General features: G+C 45.8%; 1 protein-coding gene and 1 pseudogene across 2 annotated transcripts in view; both read right to left on the bottom strand.

Annotated features, from left to right (window-relative positions):
* Nucleotides 1-15,809, bottom strand: part of LOC135906571 (medium-chain acyl-CoA ligase ACSF2, mitochondrial-like) — a 467,079-nt gene that overhangs the window by 385,079 nt on the left and 66,191 nt on the right. The window lies entirely within an intron of this gene.
* LOC135906597 (uncharacterized) lies at nt 6,632-7,525 on the bottom strand (annotated as a pseudogene).

Genomic DNA, 15,809 nt, shown 5'->3' with positions numbered 1-15,809 from the left:
GAATGAACATTAATATGCGCTACAGAAGCATTTGGCATACCAGAATTATTAATGATACATTCCACCAAGACAATTCACCCCATGCAATTTTCTTTGTGGCATGACACTTGTGTGACTGAAGTTTACTTTCGTGAGGTCCCACCGATCGCTCTTACTGATAGCTATGTTGAAAAAATCTTTTCAGTAGAGTGCATCTTGTTATTTCTCCTACTTTACCCGAATTCCCAAATTTGTCTGGTTTCACGTGAGCTATGATTACTTTATGGAAGACATGCTAACATGTTTTGTGTAGGCGAAAGATACTCAAGGATGAAAACTTTGAGTTGAAAGCAAGCTTTTTTTTCTGTTCACTTTAATTTCTCTTTACTCTAATATTTCTACATTTCATATAAAGATTACGTATTCGTCCTACTTTCTCTAGGTTCATTTTCTTTTTCTTCCTAAATAAGCACTTCACCAATAAAGTATAGGATATTGGTAATCCCTTATCCTGTTTTTTATGTTTCCTTCAGTCTTCGTCTTATAATAGGTTTTGTCATTGAATATTTAGAAGAAACAGTACTATTTCTTTACACGGATATCTTTCATGTCTGCTATAAACAAAGATGTTACAGCTGCGCTAACAACGTAATTTAGGGAAAAGAAGTACAAGTTCAATCATACAACTTGCAGCAAGAAAGCACTTACATTCTTGTCTTGAAATCTCAAGCAACTCAATCATGTACATATGTGAAAACGTAATTCTGAGTACTTCCGTACGTGCATATTTAAGGAGAACATCAGTACGACGGGCAATTCTATGTTGATTACCGTGTCCGCTGAGAAATTTGACAAGCTGCGTTCATAAAGCTTACGCAGATCAAACCCTATTGCTGGAGTCAGTGTGACGGCAAACTTTAGTGAAGCGGCGAAAACATTTTACAGAAGTAGTTCAACGCTCAAAATCGTGCTTAGTTCCTCCGCTGGAAAGTGCATTCTTAAACAAATATTTATCTTGATGTACTGTACACGTCGAAACTTTCTGCATAGATACGCAGTTTACGCTTGTGCACTACACCGTACAGAAATTGTGAAATAATATTGAGGGTGGCGCGCTAAGAGGTGACCGCCGTGTCCGGTCAGCCGTGGTATGGCGCGATTTCGGGAGTGACGTACACCGCGGCCGCCCAGGTTTAGCGCGCAAGCGTGTCCTATTCTGACGCTACATGCACGTGAGCCGTCTTCTTCGCCAGCTCTGGAGGTGATAGTCGCGTTACTACAAGCCCTCTCCCCCTTCCTAGTGCGAAGCGCGATTGTTGTTAACGGATTGGCGTTCGTTAAGGTGTCCAGGTAAAATGTACAGACGGTATCGTAGGAACACCAAGTCTGGACACAAGGCGGATTCTCTTGTTCGTTGAGGACGTGGTTGGTAGAGTCGGGTTCACGCAGTCTGAGAGAGATCTACCAGGCAGGCAGCACTGGCCGCGAAGGTTGTGAGTTAGTCACAGCCACAGTGATGCCATAATGCGAAATCATGATTTGTCCTAATGGATCCAGTGGGAGAGCCGTAGAATCAGTAATGAGTGAGCTGTCTCCAGATGCAAAGCGAATAGCGTGCAAGAACGTCCAAGTAACTGGGGTGGCGGGCCGTAGAATAGCCGAAAGTGGTTACGTTTGGCCCAGTGAATTCCTTGCAAATTGTCATCGCACAGAGGCCTTTGAGCTGGGGAGGAGGGTCAGTGCGTGCTAGCGCTGGGCAAGGGTAGACGCCGGCAATGTGGGACGACAACACCTGGAACGTCGCGATAGTGCAGATGGCGAAGCCTGCTGTGACGTAGCGCCAACTGTAGGTGGCTGAGTGTTAGGTGACGTAGTGAGCAAGGACAGCTGCCCGCAAGTCCTCGTAGAAGTGGATGCCGGGGTTAGCAACCGGATCCTGGAAGTCAGCCAGAGCCTAGAACCGTGTTGACGCAGAAGTGGCTGTTCAACTGAATGAACAAGATGTCCGTCATTTCCATGTAAAATCTCTGGGCACCATACATACACGGGACGTCTGTCGGACTACGTGATTCCACGACGCTCACGCCTTGGCACAGTCGGTGCCCTGACGCTCGCATGACTGAGCTCGGTCGTTCGGGTCACCAATTTGTGGAAGGCGGTGCGAAGAGGTAGCCGCCGTGGCCAAAGTTTGTTCGCGCCGGCCAGCCATGGTGCCGCGGGGCCTCGGTAGCGGCTGACACCTCGGCATGCCGTGTCGAGTGTGCCAGTGTGCCCCATTCTACATGCCCGCAAGCCGTCTTCTTCACCGGCTCTGGAAGCGATAGTCGCGCAGCTAAAATATTTTGTCACAATCCACAAGCAGCAGGAACTGATAAAACAGGGCAGAAGACTTCAATTGCAAGCAAACTCAAAAATGATTGCACAGGGACCTCGTCTTCTCTCCTGCAATGCGCGAGATCTTCGTCTTTCTCTACGTACCGCATAGTGGCTGTGGCATTTGCCTCCCTCCAGAGAGAGCATCGCATCGATGCTCACCTAGCGGCAGGAAGATGTGTCTGACGAGGTGTCGGCACTTCATTCCGAACAATAGGGCCTGATGCGCACAATGTGCACGACTTCTGATGGAGGCTGCACGACTGTCAGGGATAACATCACATATCAGGTCGCGGAGGCACCGTACAATCTTGTACGGACCAAAGTACCGTCTGAGGACCTTTTCTGAAAGCTCACCGATTGATGAGACTTCAACCCCACACTTTGTCGCCTGGCTGACATGTGATGTATCGGTGCCGTAGATTGTAGCGTCGAGCGTCATAGTCCGGTTTTTGGGTGATTCTGATGCGGGGGAGTTGTCGCGCTTCTTCAGCTCCTTGAGCAAAAGCTTTCGCTCCTGTGCCTGTATGGTCGCATTCATGTAGCAACATCGCAGCGAACATCGGCATCACTTCACGACCACGAAGAAGGCTAAATGGGATCTTTCGCGCTGTTTCATGCTGAGCAGTGTTGTAGGCGAATGTGATGTGCGGTAGAATGTCATCCTAATTTTTGTGTTCCACGTCTACATACATACTCAGCATGCCGGCCATCGTCTTATTCAAGCATTCTGTTAGGCCGTTCACTTGCGGGTGATAGGCTGTGGTCTTTCGGTGAGCCGTGCCGCTGAGGCTAAACACTGCCGTTAGGAATGTAGCCGTAAACGCAATCCGTGTGTTCGTTGTTCTCACCGTTGGCGCACTGTGCCTCAGAACCACGTTTTCAATAAAGGATCGCGCTGCTTCGACTGCGCTGACACTTGAAAGGGCCTTTGTTTTTTCATAGCGTGTCAGGTACAATGACAACGATGTTTATTTGCATCAGTACATGACGCGAGGTGCATGCAGAAAAGGCTGCCACATGGACAGCTTGACGAAGCCACAGGCCCCCGCATTGGCGTTTGCACGGTGCTAGCGAGAACAAAGGTAGTACATCATTGTTTACAAATGTCCTTTACACAATATTGAGCATCGCGAACCATGCGAAGCAAATGAAGAAAAAAAGACGTGCTCTCACAGGTCATAGTAAAAAACATCTCTAACCAATAAGGATAAAAAACAATGATAGGCACAACGGTATCGCAAATGTTCAAAAAAAGACGAGGGTGAGAAAGATATAATCAGAACACAAGCTGTAACTATAACATTTCTCATACAAACTAAACAAATGAAAAACCAACAATATAAGCTATACAATGGGACTAGTTGGTTTCGATAAGGAAAAAATTGCGAACGCCAGGGAAACAATCTAGTGCAGGCAGAAATAACTACACAGAGCTTTAAAAGAGGTATTTTCCAATCCGGTGGTTTCGTAGTGTAATTTATACAGTAACCTTGGCAGGTTGTTACGAGTAGTTTGTTGTCCGTATGTCGTTCTGAAGATTTCTACTTTCTAAAACTCTCTGGACCTTGTCCTATATGCTGTAATGTTGATCTTTAAATCCGCTAGTGTTCTTAGAAATCTGGCGCCTATTTTTATTTCTTGTTTGTACGCTCTACAGAGTCGATAATCGTTAATACTGGCAATTGGCATTACATTGTATTTTATAAAAAATTCGCGTGAATGAACATATTTTGGAACATTTTCTACGACTCATAGAATTTTTTTTGCAGTACATAAAGCTTTTCCAAATCTCCCTGTGTGGTTCTAGCCCAAACTAAGTCACAATAGCTTAGACTAGAAAGAAACAGTGTGTTGAAAATCAGCATCATTTTTGTTGGGAGCATATGCCGGTTACGGTAAACAAGCCCGATTATTCGAGACAACTTTCTTGCCAAGGAATTTACATCCATATCACAAGATAAGTTTTCTTTAAAGATAACACCTAAAGTTTTAAAGTACGGAACTATGTCGATAGGCGTTGAATTTAGCAATATAGGCGTAATAATTATTACGCTTCTATTTTTGGTTCGAAAAATCATTCCTTTTGTTTTGTTTGTGTTTGTTTTAAGACAATTTTTACGTGTCCATTCATGCAATTTTTCAAGAATTAAATTTGCTTCCTCAACTAATTCATCCGCCGACTTTCTTATCAGGAATATGCCAGTATCATCGGCGTAAATTAGATAGTTTGCCTTGATACTGATACTAATGATATCAATAATATATAAATTAAAGAGGAAAGGGCCCAAAATACTGCCTTGTGGCACGCCACAAGAAACGGGCAGTGGTCGAGAGAGGTCATCATTAATACCGACCCTTTGCTTGCAGTGTTCTAGATAACATGTGATGAGGGGTGCAGCCTTCCCACGGTAACCATAACGTAGGAGTTTCCTAATAAGAAGCGAATGATTGACACAATCAAATGCTTTTGTAAAATCTACAAACTACCCCAGAACCACTTTTCCCTCATCAATTGCCCTTGAAATTAACTCTTTCTGAGCAAGTAAGGCACACTCCGTGCTGAGGCCTTTTCGAAAGCCAAATTGGCATTCATTTAGAAGTTTATGTTTTTGCTCAAAACCCATAAGCCGATTTAATATAATGTTTCCAAGTACCTTCGAGAACATATGGAGAATTGATATTGGACGATAGTTGGTCATGTCATTTTGTCACCTTTTTTATATAAGACACTAATGCGTGCTTCTTGCATTTTGTTGGGAAAAATAGCTTGACTGAGACACAGGTTGAAAATATATGCATTAGATGGAGCCAGGATCTCAACAACGTACTTCAAAGGTTTTATCTGTAACCCGTCAATATCTTCCGCACTGCTGCTGTTTAGATTTTTATTTATGTGGGCTACTTCGTTTTCATCTACAGGTTTAAGGAAAATAGTGTTGCTATTAACCGGAATGTTACTAAGATCATTTGGTAGCATAGGCGTATTACCTGCACTTGCGAAATATCCATTAAATGTATCTGCAAGCCGCTTCCCAGATAATTCTATACCATTAATATCTAATTGAAGAACTTTACTGATAGGCGGATGATGCCTTAATACAGAGCTGAGCCTTTTCCACATATTCTCAGAGCATCCAGCAGCAGTTGCAAAGAAATTTCCAAAATATTCTCACCTAGCCTTTTTTATATCTTTATTAAGGCGATTACGGCACACTTTAAATTGGCGGAATAATTGGATATCTTTAGTAGAAATAAACTTGCCATAGAGAACATTTTTTTGCGCGATTCGTCTGAGAAGCTCAGAGTTAATCTATGGTTTGCGAATTTTTTCGCTTGGCTTAACGCGCACTGAGGGAAAGCTAGATTCATATATCGATTTGACAATGTCAAGGAATTCTTATAGGCCTCATTTGCTTCGTTGAATTTATATACATCTTCCCAACAGGCATTTTCTATTTGTTCCCGAGATGTAGACAAAATGCGCGGGGTTGTTTTTTGCATATGGTGCATTGGCTGCGTTACCTTCTCCCGAATGTGTCCTTTGGCGCAAATAAATCTAGGAAAGTGGTCACTGAGGTCATAGGCAAATACACCCGCCTTAACATTTTCAGGGATGATGTTCGTGAAAAAAATATCAATTAAAGATGATGAATATTCAGTAACTCTAGTGGGCAAGTCTATTACATTCACTAAACCATTCATTTTCAGTGAAATATCTAATTGTAAAGCTTGGGAATCTTTTTTCATCGTATCAATATTGATGTCCCCGCCGAAAATTAAATCTAGCCGATTTTTATTCACAAACTCAAAGATTTCTTCTAATTTATCAAAAAAAGTGCTAACGCTGCCATAGGGCGATAGGGAGGGCGATAACACACCATAATAATGGTGTTATGCATTTTTATTGCTAGAATTTCCTAGTCAGTTGTTGTTGCGGAAGTTCCGGCAGTAAGTCACACTCGAATACTTTCTTTACCAGGATACAAACTCCGCCTCCTCGAGAGTATGACCACTTTAAGTAGAAGGTACTAGAATTTGGGATACGGAAAATATCCACATCGTTCATTGACCATATTTCCGTTAACAGTATCGTATCAAATGATTGCCCTAACTGTTCAATAAACATGGAGAGGTCGTTTTTCTTAGAAACTGAGCGGATGTTTAGATGAAAGCATTTAAAGGATTGCTGAATTTTTTTGCCTAAATGCTGACTGAATACTTGTGGCAATATGCAAGTTTCCCCACTTGCACGAGCCATCGTTATCATGAACTGTTTTTAGGCAAGTTTATCAAGATCCCTCTCGGTAGAAACAGCTACCGTGCGTTCACCGTCGGCTTTTCGGACAAGAACGCGGCCGTTGCTGTGCCACACATATGTGTAGTTTGCTCGCTTCGCCCACATCTTTGTCTGAAAGAGCAAATCGCGGGTCCTTTTCGTGACATTTTCAAGCAGGAATACATCGTCTTTCGATTCACGAAACTTCTTTCTGCTTTTCCACCAGCGATCCCTATCTGCTTGTTTCGCGAAGCGACAGATTATACCCGGTATTTTTTCTTTCTTTGACAGCAGCCGGTGAACTGAAACAACGTCATTTTCTGAGAGCTATGGAAGTTCGAGCTGCACGGCTACTTCGTTTAGCTTTTCGAGCAGGTTGAGTGTTCAATCCCATGAAATTCCAGATTTAAGCGGCGGCTCCTCCATTCAAGTGGGTCAATTTCAGCTTGAAGCTGATTGACGTCGCTCTCGTTTCCTTCAATTCTTTCGGTTCTGCGTTTTTATATATATATATATATATATATATATATATATATATATATATATATATATATAAATGATTTATTTATTTCGAAAATTACATACAAATACGAGCCTGCCCAAGCCAACAATGGGCTTGTGGGGCAGCGCTCGGCAGAATGGAGCAAGCCAGGGAGCGGCACAGTAAATCAGTTATGTACAAAACTCAAAAATAAAACTAAAGAAAGAAAGAAAGGAAGAAAAGAAACCAAATTTTATCTCATTTTCATTTCGATCCGTTCGTTGTTGCAGTTCATCGTACTGTTGGCTCAGAAATTGTAAAGTGTCTTCAGTGCCTTAAACTACCTCTCGGAGTGGCAACAGTTGGTCAAGATTTCCGTTAATGGTCACGTCGGCGGTCACAATCGGCGTCATTCGCCATTTATTGCCAGTATTGGAAGTCGGGAATGGTCCGAGAAGGTCCATCCTGATTTGGGCAAATGGGATTGTGGGCACTTGGACTGGTTTAAGTAGCCCAGCTGGTTTCATATGGGGTGGTTTGCGTCGTTGGCAATCGAGACACGTGCGCATGTAATGTTTCAAAGACGTGTTAATCCTTGGCCAGCAATGTTTCTCTTTGACTCGCGCCAGTTTGCGTGTAGCCGAGGTGGCCAGATGTCGGTTCATCGTGGCAGGCTTGCAAGACCTCATGACGGAGACAAGTTGGGACGACAAGTAGGCGGCTGCTTGCGCTTGCAGAGAAGTTCTTGTAAAGAACATCATTACAGAAGCAGAATGATGGCAACCTCATTGCAAATGTTTTGGGCGCGCTTGTAATCCAGCCTTCTGAAAATTCTATAAACGGAATCAGTTCGCTGTCTTCCCACTGCTGACGAAAAATCGTAGCCGTGTCTAGAAGACCTATAAAAGCCATGTCTTTATCATCTTCTGTAACTTCTTGCTCAATCGATAACCTGGAAAGGCAGTCGGCGTCGGAGTGTTTTCGTCCGGACTTCTGCACCACTGTCATGTAGACTTTTGAAGCCTTAGGCTCCTACGCGCTAGTCCACCGGATGGATCCTTCAAGTTCATCGGTCAGCCAAGTGAGTGATGATTGCTGAGAACACTGATGGAACGGCCATAGTGATATGGGCGAAACTTCACAACTGCCCACACCACCACAAGTAAACCGTTTTCTGGGGTTGAGTAATTAGACTAAGCACGTGAGAGCGCCCTGGGTGCGTATGAAATGACTCTCTCGGCAGCGTCTTGCCACTGTACGAGCACAGCGTTTAGGCGTGTGTTGCTAGCGTCCGTACGAATCATGGTAGGGGTGTCGTGGTCAAAGGGAGCCCATACAGGAGCTGTTTGCAGGCGCTCTCGGACCTCATTAAACGCTGCCTATTCCTCATCGCCCCATGCGAAGGCAACGCCTACTCTTGTAATACGAGCAGAGACCTAGGAAACGGCTCCATGCCTTCTTGTGCGTTAGCGTTGGAAATTTGCCATGGCCGTGATCATTCTTGGGGTCAAGGCGGACGCCTTTACGACTCACAACATGAACTAAGAAGTGGAGTTCCTAGAAACCAAATTGACATATTTTTGCTTGGTAAGCCGGCCGGCCGCATCGTTTATAGAACGCCAGCAGCCGTCTCAGGTGTTCCTCGAACGTTTCTGAAAAAACTATGGCGTCATCGAGGTATACTAGGCACGTGTACCACGTCACGCCTGACAGAACCATATCCATGAGTCGCTGAAAAGTTACTGGAGCTGAGCATAAAGCGAAAGGCAGGACCTTGAATTCGTAAAGCCCAGCAGAAGTTACGAAAGCAGTCTTTTCTTTGTCTCTCTCGTCCACCTCGGTTTTCCAATAGCCATTTTTGATGTTAAAACATGGCAACATTTGAAGCTGGAACGTTCTCTAGTGAAGCGAGTCTAGCAGTGCTATAGGAGGAATTAGCGGGCAGCAAATCGGATCTAATAGGGCTAAGTAGGAGGACAAATGAACCGTATACAGTGCTAAAAAGTGGGCACGTCCGGTCCTACCGGGGCTTAGCGGACAGACAAGAACTAGGAGTCGAATTGCTGAATAATAAGGATATAGCTGGTAACATACAGGAATTCTATAGCATTAATCAGAGGGCGGCAGATCTTGTTGTTAAATTTAATAAGAGGTACAAAATGAAGGTAGTACAGGTCTACGCCCCTACATCCAGTCATGATGACCAGGAAGACGAAACGTTCAATGAAGACGTGGAATCGGCGATGGGTAAAGTCTAAACAAACTACATTACACTGATGGGCGGCTTCAGTGCCAGGGTAGGCAAGAAGCAGGCAAGTCAGTGGGGGAATATGGCATAGGCTCTAGGAATAGCAGAGGAGAATTATTAAAAGAGTTTGCAGAACAGAATAATATGCGGATGATGAATACCTTTTTCCGCAAGCGGGTTAGTCGAAAGTGGACGTAGAGGAGTCCGAATGGTGAGACTAGAAATGAAATCGACTTCATACTCGGCGTGAACACTGGCATCATACAAGATGTAGACGTGCTCGGCAAGGTACGCTGCAGTGACCATAGGATGGTAGGAATTCGAATTAGCCTAGACTTGAGGAGAGAACGGAACAAACTGATACATAAGAAGCCGATCAATGAGTTCGCGGTAAGAGGGAAAATAGAGGAATTCCGGATCAAGCGACAGAACAGGTATTCGGCTTTTACTCAGAGAGAGGACATTAGTGTTGAAGCAATGAACGACAATCTCATGGGCATCATTAAGGAGCCTGCAATAAAAGTCGGTGGTAACATCGTTAGACAGGAAGCATTATATGCCACATTACGCGAATGTCCGTCGTAGTGTGCGTGATCAAATGATGATAACAAAAGTGCCCGACGGCTCAAAGATTAAAAGAACATGTCAAGAAGTGCTGCGATCGCTATTAAATTTCTCATGGAGATTCTTGTAAACAATGTAAATTATTCACTTTCAGAAGAAAATTCTGTACATTTCGATCTGGGTGAGAATCGCAGCTGGCTCTCCGGAATGTGAGATCAGACGCTTCCTTGACGCCATGGAAGCTCCACGCTTCTTGTTAGACAAAGGTGTGCCTACTGCGTGCGTTATTGCGCACATGACGGAGCAGCCAACGCTGATTAGGTGGCACCACGTCGTGAGTTTATAAACTGAGTGCCTAAAAAAATCACCAATATCCAACTTAACTCTGCGGAGCAGCCCTTCAAGTTATTTATTTATTTCTTCCAAATATCTGTAGAGCCTGAAGACATTATTGCATGGAGAAGGATGGGGGGGAGAATAAATATCTAAGCAAAAGGCAAGTAAAAAAACTACAACGCATGACAAGCAAGTACTGAGTGAAGACAACTGCACTCGTTCACACATGTGATGACAAGGCCCAAAACATTGGTTCAGAGGGGCACTCGACAATGTTTTGGGGCAACCGGTTTAATTTTAAGTTGAAGAAAACGCATGTTAGAAGTTACGAACTTCTCGAGGGAAAGCAAACGCATTGGGGCGCTTGGCGCTGTTTTCATTTGGGCTTACCGAGGGCGCAGCTACAACGCAGGCGAGAGGTCGCGCGGACTAGGAACGCCTCGGAAAAAAACATTTCAACAAATAATTCTTTATCATCCCTTCATGTAGGCAGTCTGAAGTGTCTCGCCCATTTTTTTTAATTTGTTTTTGTTTGCGGCACCGGGACCATGTAAGAGGGAGACATTGACAAGCGTACCTGTTTATCTTTCTTTGGTGACCACTTTTTTTACCGGCTAACAAAGGTTTCACCGGCTAACAGAGCTAAGCGCAAGACTTGCATACATATATCTGAACCTTTTATTTTGTTATCGATGGTTCCATTGAATACAAATTTATTCAAACATGCATACAGAACAGTCAAGGTTATTGAGAAAAATAACCTGACAAAATCTGACAAAGCGTCAAAAGCAGTTGCCACCACGTGACACACCATTCAATGGGGCAAATATTAAAAATAATTTTAAAAAATAAACGGAACCTCGGGACAGTAAGAAATAAATCATACAGATAGAGCGAGCAACCCGTTTAACGCCGGTTCAAGTCATGTACTGATTGAAATCGTAATATTGTTACGAAAAGATGAAAGAAGACAGAGGAAGAAGATCGTTCGCGAGACGCTGGCTGCTAGGTGTTCTTGGTGGTCAGCCATCTTAACTGCTCGGACTCAACTTGTATATATATTGTAAATACAGTCTTTCTATACTCCGAACATCCCCGTAACATATTTCTGGCAGGTGCTGGGTGCCGCGGCTGGAAACGGAGCTCCGCAGTGGACGTCGCATCGCCGTCCACACCATCTATTAAGGTAAGCACACGGGACCAACGTCGTTGTTGCCTCAAACGTCACCGTCTCCAGCTACGTCGGTGTCACCTTCGGTTGTTGTTGTGCAAACCAAGGATCCTGGAACTTTCCGCGGGACCGATGGCACCAACGTTGAAAAGTGGGTGGCTGTGTACGAACGCGTGAGTGGAATCAACTGATGGGAACCTACGCTTGTGCTAGCTAACCTGTTGTTCTACCGAAGAGGCACGGCAAAGATGTGGTACGAAAACCAAGAAGAGGAGCTAAGCAGCTGGGACCAATGCAAAAAGAAATTGACAGAATTGTTTGGCAAACCAGCCGTCAATAAAATTGCTGCAATTCAGGCACTGGCCTCCCGTGCCCAATCTCCGAAGGAGTCCTATGTCTCGTAAATCCAGGACGTGCTGCCACTTTGTCCTAAAGCGGATCATAACATGCCAGAATTTGAGAAGGTCGGGCACGTGCTGACCACGCCTTTAATATGCTCATGTGCAAAAGCTGCGCTACAGTTGATGCCATCATTAAAGAGTTCCAACAATTCCAGCAGGCCAATACTATACGCGTCTTGCAACCATTCGGCAGACTGCACAATGCTGCCGCAACGTCGACGTCTGAAGACCAAACCGCACAGCAGCATGCACCATCAGAGGACGCGGTGTGAATCGTTCGATGTGAAATTCATGCGATGGCGCCAGCAGGTTTCTGTTCGCGTAGACCTGGTGTCTCAGTTCCCTTCGTACAAGCCGTCATTCTCCAGGAACTTGAAACATTGGTTTACATTCTGTCTCTGTTGTCGCCAATCCAAGAGCTAACGAATGCCCTTCTACTACTTTCGCTCCTCCCATACGCTTCTTACCGCGTTATCGCAACGCGACTGACTGGAGAACTGCGCACTACCCGCCGATATGTTTCACCTCTCGCCGCATTTGCCATGTCTCGCAATACTATCACAATTCGCGTTCCTCAACACCTCGCAGGCCGACCAACCTGAGCCATTTTGATGCAAATTCCCGCAATGTTTTGCCCACTGCCGACTCTAAGAGCGCCGACTACTCTGCTAGGAACACATGGAACAGTGGTTCACCATCGCCACGCGGACACCAGTCTCCTTCACTGCAAACCCGTCGCCGATCTTCCCGTTCGCCTCAGCCACGTCGCCTTTCGTCCCCTGTCACCTTTCGCCGCACCATTTCGGAAAACTAAATAATGCAGCCCTCGGAGGTGGTGCTGCATTGCGTACTACTACAGCAAATCTTCTGTCTGTGCATTTGAGGAGAAGTATAATTTACGTTAAAATACACAGCGTACCTGTCCAAGCACTCGAGCTGGACACTGGAGCCCACGTATCTGTGATGAGTGCTAGCATACGTAGACGTTTAAGAAGGTCTTCACCCCAGCACGGCGGCGTGCTGGTTGTTCTTGGAATGTGTACTGCGCGTTTAAGTATAGCCGGCTGCCATACTTCTGTTCTCTTTACTGTTATCGACAACTGCCCTCACGACGTTATCCTTGAATTGGACTTTTTATCCGCTCATTCTGCTCTCATCGAATGTGCCACCGGCGTTCTTCAGTTAGAACTGCCTCAACTGGCCGATGCTGCGAGCACCGCCCCACCGCACTTGTGCTCGCTTCGCGATGTTCGCCTGTCACCCGAGCCAGTTGCTTACGTCACTTTGACCACCCAGCTACAGGTTCCTGAAGGTCAATATGTGACTCGCCCCATCATCGACGTGCTTTTGAACCAGAACGTTGCTGTTCCGCATACGCTGGACACGGTTACTTATAACGACGTCGTTCTACCGCTTCTGCATTTCAACCTGGGCAATCAAGTGATCCCGGCCAGCACGTTCTTGGCCAGCGTTTCCAGGGGTTCTGAATTTGACAATAAGTGTCTGAATGCCAAGAGTGGTTTATTAGCTCCAATTGCAGCTCACAACTCTGGTTACTTAACGGATGATTTCGCGAAAATATTTGCACTTGACCTCATCTCGGCACAAGCCACGGACATACGTCCGCTTCATGAATCGTAAAGTGATACCTTTGATTTCGCCGACAGGCCTTTGGGCCAATCATCTGGTGTTCGCCACAGTATAAACACTGGAGACACGAATCCTATTCGTCGGCGTCCCTATCATGTATTGCATGCTGAACGTGGAGTCATACAATCAGAAGTGGGCAAATGCTCGTCCTTGTGAAAAAGAAAGGTGGTACCTGGCGTTTTTACGTCGATGAACGCTACTTAAACAAGATCACGTGAAAAGACGTCTACACACTACCACGCATCGATAACGCCTTGCACTGCTTGCACTGAGCTAAATACTTCTCGTCCATTGATCTTCAGTATGGTTCCTAGCAGATTTCAGTTCATGAAATGGACCGCGAGAAAACGGCCTTCATCACGCCGGATGGCTCATATCAGTTCAAGGTCATGCCCTTTGGCCTATGCGATGCTTGTGCGACATTTGAACTTATGATGGAATTTCTTCTGCGGGGCTACAAATGGACCACCTGTCTTTATTACCTTGACGGCGTTATTCTTTTTTCTCCCACGTTTGGCGGCCACCTTACCGACTCACTGCTATTCTAGCGGTCTTCCGAAAAGCCGGATTCCAACTGAAATCCACGAAGTGTAAATTCAGGCGCCGTCAGGTTACAATGTTCGAACTCCTCGTTGACGCACCCGGTGTCCAACGAGATCCGGAAAACTTTCGCGCCGTACGCAGTTTCCCTGTGCCACGTTCTGCTTCTGACGTGCGCTGCTTCATCGGCATATGTTCTTACTTTCGCCGTTTCGTCAATGAATTCACCGACGTTGCTCGGCCTATGACAGGTCTCCTAATGATGAATACGGCATTCACATGGGGCCTGGAGCAGGCTCACGCGTTCGCTGCTCTCATCCGGTTTCTGACCACTCCTCCCATACTTGCCTACTTTGATCCATCTGCACCGACCGAAGTCCACAGGGACGCAAGCGGACATGGCATCGGCGCTGTTCTCACCCAACAACCGAATGGAACCGAATGCGTGGTAGCTTACACCAGCCGCGTGGCGTCACCTGCCGAGAGAAATTACTCCATCACCGAGCGAGAGTGCTTGGCTTTAGGTTGGGGCGTCGTCAAGTCCCGGCCGTATTTGTATGGCCGCGCGTTTTCGGTGGTTACAGACTACCACGCACTTTTCTGGCTGTTTTCCCAGCGAGCCCGACAGGACGGCTTCGTTGCTAGGCTTTGCGGCCGCGGGAATTCTCACTTAATGTCAATTACAAGATTAGAAGCCTCCAGAAGTACGCTGACTGCCTCTCTCGTCACCCCGCATATCCCTCTGATCCTGCTGCACATGATCCGGTGACCTGCGTCAAGGCTTTTACAGACATGACCGACATGTGCGCTGAAGAGCAGCGCGACAAATCCTTACTGCCCATCATCGCCGGAGTGCAATCTGCCAGCACTGACGGCACGTGTCACATGTTCGTACTGCACGACGGCATCCTCTACCACCGCAATATCAACCCTGACGGCCCTGAGTTGCTTCTTGTCCTTCCTCGTCATCTACGACCCATCGCTCTCGAACAACTTCACGTTGCACCGACGGCGGGACTCCTTGGAGTTTTGCGTACATACGACCGCGTACGAAGCCGGCTCTTCTGGCCGGTTCTTTACGGCTCTGTGCGTCGTTATGTCGCACCTTGCGAATTGCGCCAGTGCCGGAAGAAACCTCCCCTGCCACCTGTCGGACGACTCCATCCAATTGAAATTCCTTCATAACCGTTCTTTCGCGTAGGCCTTCACCTGCTTGGCCCTTTTCCGACGACGACTAGAGGGAATGAGTGGATCGCCGTCGCTACTGATTACGCGACACGCTCCGTGATAAAAAAACGCGTTGTCGACTAGGTGCGCAACAGGCGTCGCCAATTTTCTCCTCCACGACGTCATTCTCCACCATGGTGCACCTCGACAGTTACTTACAGACCACGGCCGCTCATTCTTGTCTCGAGTTGTCGACGACCTCCTCCGCTCCTGTGGCACTGAGCACAAGCTGTCTACCGTCTATCACCCACAAACGAACGGTCTTACGGAACGTCTCAACCGAACAATCCCTGAGATGCAGTCGAAGTACCTCTCCAAAGATCACCGCAACTGGGTCGCCACCCTGGCCTACGTGACGTTCGCGTATAACTCGTCCCGGCATGACACCACAATAATAATAATAATAATAATAATAATAATAATAATAATAATAATAATAATAATAATAATAAGAATAATAATAATAATAATAATAATAATAATAATAATAATGAACTCTTTTATTATTTCTATAAAACCTAATACCCTAATAAAATAGTGATTACAAGACATTCACCCTT

This window comes from Dermacentor albipictus, chromosome 5 (assembly GCF_038994185.2).
Source record: "Dermacentor albipictus isolate Rhodes 1998 colony chromosome 5, USDA_Dalb.pri_finalv2, whole genome shotgun sequence".
Classification (NCBI taxonomy): domain Eukaryota; kingdom Metazoa; phylum Arthropoda; class Arachnida; order Ixodida; family Ixodidae; genus Dermacentor; species Dermacentor albipictus.
The sequence above is the reverse complement of the archived record's forward strand: the minus strand, read 5'-3'. Positions and strand labels throughout refer to the sequence as shown.